The 6,918-nt window shown below is 33.2% G+C and overlaps 1 non-coding gene across 1 annotated transcript; it reads left to right on the top strand.

The window, feature by feature from the left end:
• Window positions 1–3,610: 3,610 nt before the first annotated feature.
• Window positions 3,611–3,683, top strand: Trnar-acg (transfer RNA arginine (anticodon ACG)). Its single transcript has one exon. It is a non-coding gene; the product is annotated as a tRNA-Arg (tRNA).
• The last annotated feature ends 3,235 nt before the right edge of the window (window positions 3,684–6,918 follow it).

Raw genomic sequence — 6,918 nt, 5'->3', positions numbered from 1 at the left:
TTTTATAGTAAATTTCAATGTGTTTTAGTACCGCGGTTGTCTCTCATTGTCTCTATTCTCTCTGCATATCCGTTCCTCGATTCTTTGAGTGAGGCGTTATACGACACTTATTCAATAGTGTACCTGCATAGTTAATTATTGATTGACCATCGTTTTGATGTGTACTTTAGTATATCCCAGTGAGAGGCGACATGTTGAATACACTTTGATACCAAAAAGGTCGAAGCTTATGTTACGATGTAAGAATAAGATTTAAGATGAGAAAGTAATCCGAATCTTAAAAATCAGACGGATACCTACTTGTAAGCAAATAATGATTCCCAATCTAAAATATCCGGAAATTTATGTAAAAAAATTGTTTAATGTCAAAATAATCCGCCTTACGATAAAAAAACGAGACACATTTACAGCGATAACTAATAATAAAATTTGACATTTTCCAAAATTTATCACGTTGTAGTCTGCCTATTTGTTTAAAATATTTGTCATAAAATATCTCCTAAAAATTTGGAAAACGTATTTTTGTTCAATTTTGAGCACGTCCTTACGCATGCAATAAGTAATGCCCCTGACTAACTTCCAGTTGTCTGATCTAGCTGAAAGTTTGCAGGTGCTATGATTTATATCTCTACGGGTCAGGTAGCGAATTGCAGCTCTGAACTAATTGTGGTGTCTCTTTTACAGGTGTTTGAACTGAGTCAGGTGTGAAATGGAGCCTGTTGAATGTCGAGCAGCGATCCGGTTTTTGTATTTGAAAGGACGCACACAATGGGAGACTTTTGATGAAATGTAAGAAACTTATGGTGATAATGCCCCATCATATGACCTTGTAAAACGCTGGCATCGTGAATTCGAACATAGCCGGAAGTCTGTGGAAACAGCTCCCAGACCTGGTCACCCCCTTCTGCCATTGATGAGGCATCTGTCCGTCAAGTTGAGGCTGCGATTTTGGGAAATCGGCGAATTACTATTCGCCAAATAGCCCAAGATGTAAAGATTAGTACAGGGTCTGTGGAAACTATCATTCATGACCATTTGCATATGCATAAGGTGTCTGCCAGATGGATTCCCAGATTGCTCACACCATTCCAGAAGCGAGAACGCGTTGAGTGCTCGAGAATCAATTTGGAGATGTGCCAAGAAGATGAGTCAAAGTTTTTTTCAAAAGACTGATTACACAGGATGAAACCTGGGTCCATCACTATGATCCAGAGACCAAAGCTCAGTCAATGCAGTGGAAGCACTTGAACTCACCGCCTCCAAAGAAGGCAATGGTGCAGCCCTCTGCTGGCAAGCTCATGCTCACAGTCTTCTGGGACCAAGACGGAGTAGTGATGACAGATTTCCTGGCAAAGGGTACCACAATTACAGGAGCCTATCATGCTTCACTTTTGAGGAAATTAAGGGAAGCTATCAAAATCAAGATGCGGGGCAAGATCAGCAAAGGTACCCTCCTCCTGCAGGACAACGCTCCGGTCCACAACTCGCATATCGCCGGATCAGCAGCACGGGCGTGTGGTTATGAAATCCTCCCCCATCCTCCCTACACTCCTGACCTTTCGCCCTCTGACTTTCACCTCTTCCCAGGCTTGAAGTTGTTTTTGAAAGGAAAGTTTTCCCAGATGATGCAGCCTTGATTTCTGAAGTCACGTCGTGGTTGGAGGACCAACCTGGGGTGTTCTACAAAAACGGTCTCCAGAGCTGCATCAAACGATGGGAGAAATGTATAACTCTAAGTGGTTACTATCTAGAGAATGACCAATACCTGTGCCAAGTTTCGTTGCTCTACTACTATGGAAAGTGGGTCAGGGGCATTACTTATTGCACGCCCCTAGTATGTGATATTTTCACAATCTTCTTTCAATGAATTATTTTTATTAGTTTTGAAAACTCGCTCATTTTGATCGCTTATGATAATAAATCTTATTACTTATTCATTAGTATATTAAGCCATGTCATATAGTAGTTTGTCTAATTTTGTAAACACCCTCATATCATGGTCTAAAAAAACAAAATGGCTTATAGTATATTGCTGAATTATGGAAATTCTTCCAAATGTCATTTTATTTATTATTACCATATGATACTTCGATCATTTTTGAAAGCTTTGTTTCACGGATTTTGCTTTATTTTGAACAATGTCATACAATATTCAGCAATTTCACGTTCAACCTATTATATCCACAGGCCTAGTGTATTTATGAATGAAAGCGAAATGAAATATATATTCGAAACTATTTCATCTAAATATACAATATATCATAAATTAATATGCTTTTACTCAATATAGTGCAAATTTAGAAATATTATTCAAACAGAAAAAATAGAATAATTAAGATTACAAACCAATGATAATTATTTCAATTACTAATTAATCAATATTATGCTTGGTTTCGTATCTAAAAAATGTCACATTATCATAATATCCCGGTAAATACCTGGTCGATATCATTTTTTAAAAGAGCCATGTCGTAAGATGTTTTCGTATCTAAAAGTATACGCATTAAACTAAGAATTTCATTGCGCAAGGCAAAATAAATTGCATTGTGAAGAGCAATTTAAATTTCATCTTTTGATAAAATTGTATATATTTTAAATTTAGTTTTTAAAATGAGAAATATATTAGGTTGGTGCAAAAATAATGCCGTTTTATACACGAAATTAAACGTCAAAAACGACATTTTTGTAGACATACAAAACATGACAACTGGATTTATATTTAGTGGAAGTTTTCAAATAATTCATGCATTTGATATTCTATTTACTGTATACATTGCTATTATTACTAGAAGGCAAATTCCCTAGTACTTTGTTACAAAAAAATGGCACCTACTGTGACTTCGGCAAAAATACAATCAAGTGAACGCAATGAGATAAAATAAATTGAAAAGTTTATAGCAATGACAAGTTTCGTGCTCCAAAACGATTACTATTAAGCATGTTATAAAACAGGTTATCGAATCACCGAAGTTAAAACAAAGTTATTTAATAGATGATTATACTTGAAAATAACCTGTGCTCTAAGTTGGGAATTGGATTTCACTAAATTAATCTAAGACGCATGAAAAACGTGATATAATAATGTTAACTAAACTAAACTGCTTGAGCAATTCGGAAAAGAGACATTGTTCTTTACAAGTATTTTAAACGCAGATGGAATTAAAATATTAAAAATGCTAAACTGTAAATAATAATAAACATTAAAATAGCCTAAATTATTGTGCGGACCAACCTTTAAGAAAATCGTCTTATCATGTTTTTCTTTTTGCTTAACTTCATAGTTATTTAGCGTTCATGAATCATCATCTATATTCTAGACTATTGATAAAATTCTATATGTTTAATTATTTATGTGTGTGTGTGTGTGTATACCAATAAAATTTTGAACGGATGCACCGAATTGAAAAATTCTTTTTTTCCCTGAAAGGTGTGAGTCTCTAGATTGTCCTTATCTATATATGATTCGTGACGAACAACGCCGAGTCACACAAAAAGCCAGAAATAAGGTTTTTTTGGCCGTTTCATTTATGTCGAAAAAGTTACCTGCCCATGTCAACGGAATTTAGCACTGTCCGTATACAGTTACGGTAACATTTTCGGCATATGGACGGGATTTGTGGCGCAATGGATAACGCGTCTGACTACGGATCAGAAGATTTCAGGTTAGAATCCTGGCAAGTTCGTAATAATTTTAACCATCATTTTATCCAACGTTTACCTAGTATCCTTACCCTTAGTTTGCGTATTTTTGTTTTTTCAGTGATTTGTTTTGCGCATTTCCCATACACCGGGTTCACAAGGAGATCGTTGATGGTAAGACGATGTTGAGTGTACTTGATGTTGAGTGTACTCGATTTTGTGTTTGATTATTATTTTCGCAAACTTTTGAAAGTTTCTTAACCAAGATTCCTTGTAAGTTGATTGTACAAACATCTATATATACATATTCATTTTTTTACTATGGAAATGGCTGAAGTAGTTTACGATTTGAAAGCCATATTTTTTAAGGGATGTGGCATAGTATTTTCTAAGGAATGAAAATATTTTAATAAATATACAAACACATAAATGTTTTACTCGCGTAAATTAGAGTAAAACAATGAAAGTGAAATACGGAATATTTATTCATTGTAATCATTTGTAAAACTCACTATGTCCGTCTGTCTATTTGTCTTTACTTTTTGCCTTTCAAATTTTGCTTGCGGTTTCGATTCTAGCTGATGGCACTCATATCACAATTTTCTTTTACTTTCGAAATCACAACTTTTTAATAGGCACAATATCATATTAAATAATGGATAGAGAATTGAATTCATATTATATACGAAATATGGATAAATTAAAATATTATATTTAAGCATATTTTACGACCGAGCAACGCCGGGCGCTTACCGCTAGTTTCTGATAAACATAAAAATCATATCCTTGCCATTTAAAATAAACACTCAATAGCATTATAATTTTAAATAAACACTAAACTCGGTAGCACTATTACTTTACATAAAATTTTAACACTATCCTAAATATCATGGTCATTATAGAAAAATACAAAAGGCATTAACACTATATATTTTACAAAAACTTTCAATACTTAGCTGAAATACACGATCGTTTTAAAGAAACAATCAAGTCAATCGCATTATCACTTTACATAAACGATTAAGATTAACCTGAAAGCCATGGCCATTTTAGATAAATATTAAACTCAACGTAATAGTCATTAGATATAAACTCTTAATACTAACCTAAATGACATGCTCATTTTAGATACTAAACTCAATATAATTTTGCGTAAACATTAAAGTAATTCCATATTCATTTTACAAACGCACTAAATGTAATAGACTACATATTATCGCAATTATAGATAAACCATCAAGGCTATTCTCATTTTAGCTAAACCTTGCACTAAAGAGATTTGTCTTTTTCAAATAAACGATTATTTTCATAGCATTACATTTTACATAAACACTGAACTCAATAAAATTACCATTTCAGATAAATACTATATTTCAAAGTTTTTATTTTATAAAAACACTAACCTAGATTGCATAGTTAATTTAGATAAACACGAAATTCATTAGAGTTAACATTATGTTTCTGAATATTTAAAATTAGGATTGGTAATTAATTAGGATTATTCGGACTAGTGCTATTATCTTCAGTGTTATTTTACAACGTTTCGGCTGATATAATTTTTACCTTATTCAGGTGTCGAATTCGGGAATCCTTTTACCGAATTCTGGAATATATCCGTTGTACTATGGAAATCTACGAACAAAACCCTTTAATTTACAGAACAAAAGCATACAATCCCCGTGGATTAAATAATTAATTTCGTTCAGAATTCTGAGTTTGACAAACAGATTTCCGAGATTGTAAAGATGCATTTAAAGAAAATGACAGAAGATATCGGTCGAAATGTTGTGGAAATAAAACTAAAATGAGAATAGCAATCCAAAATGTAGGAATGACCCATGAGCATAAGTTTTTCACCATTTCCCCACCCTTTCTTATTTTTCAGTTGATGCAGTCTTGTTAACTTCTGACCAATTGCCATCAATTTAGAACTTTGTTTTAATTTACTTTAAAGCTGACTGAAGCACACTTACCATCTTGTTCGTCGCAATGTAATCATATATATATATATATATATATATATATATATATATATATATAAAAGTAAGAGAAAAAGAGAGATAAAAAGAGAGAAAGGGGGAAAAAGATAGACAGAGCAGACAAATAGAGAAGAGGAAGAAAATATAAATAAAGCACGCAAAGAAAATAAAAATAAAACACGAAAGTATCCATCAGACTGGAATTGATCAAATTCCACGAGGGAGAAAGTGATTTGGAAGCAACTTTGACAAGATTATTTTGATGTAATTACTTTTAATGGTGACGTATCTTAAAGCGTCTTTCGGAAAATGAGAAGAACCCGACACTATGAAAGAAATCATAATGTTAGCAATATTCAGTAAAAAAAACCTGTTGAACAAGAAAATACGTATATTTTCAAATTATCGTACACACGCCAACATTTTATTTTTAATCTATTGACAATCACTTCTCTGTCAGTTTAGCATCCATGTCAACTCGCAATTCTATTTCACTTGATGTTTATCTTAAATGGCATGGCTTTTGCTTTTGGGTTTTATCAAAATAAAAAAAAATAAAAAAAAAACTAATGAAATCACAGAATGATGTCAACATCTAACTAGATTGCCTTTGCAGGTTTGGGAGGAGCAGCAATACTAAGTATGCTAACAATTTGAGTCTGTTTTAAAAGTACATTAATGGAATGTGCTTGGACGAACTCGTATCACTAGTATTTCCACTAGTGGCTATCCGTGACTAACCTGACAAGCAGCAAACTCTCACCCCTTCAATCAAGTCTCTAAAGCATTCTACACATCATTTCTTCTCTCGAACTACCAGACGTTGAAATTCTCTCCCTAGTCCCCTACTTCATCAACTGCATTAATATGTTGAAATTTAAATGTAATGTGAACACCGTGCGTAGTGCTCCTGTAATCATTATCCTAGATAGTAGCCCCTTATGTCCAAGTGGTGTTATAATTTGTCAATAAGAGTAAAACATAATGATGATATTTTGTTTTAGCTGTTAAGGTGACGAGATCTAGGTTTATAAAAGTGTTGACAGAATTTAGATCGAATTTGACATTGTGTTAGGAATGTGTTGATAGAATTCAAATAGCTTTCGACAATCTTGTCACTTGTCGGATGATTTGAAAATAAAATATAAGTTATTTCTAATTCGGTAATTAAATACAGGAGAAGAAACAATTTGGATGAATACTAACAGCGAAGTAGAAGAGAAACACTCAAGATTGTCACTTTATAATGAGTAAGTACTAGCTCTCACTGGTGGAGTGTCTTTGGGGAGTCCATGGTTCA

This window comes from Euprymna scolopes, chromosome 3 (genome assembly GCF_053919585.1).
Source record: "Euprymna scolopes isolate OS-2025 chromosome 3, ASM5391958v1, whole genome shotgun sequence".
Taxonomy (NCBI): Eukaryota; Metazoa; Mollusca; class Cephalopoda; order Sepiida; family Sepiolidae; genus Euprymna; species Euprymna scolopes.
This window is presented reverse-complemented; position numbering and strand designations above follow the sequence as displayed.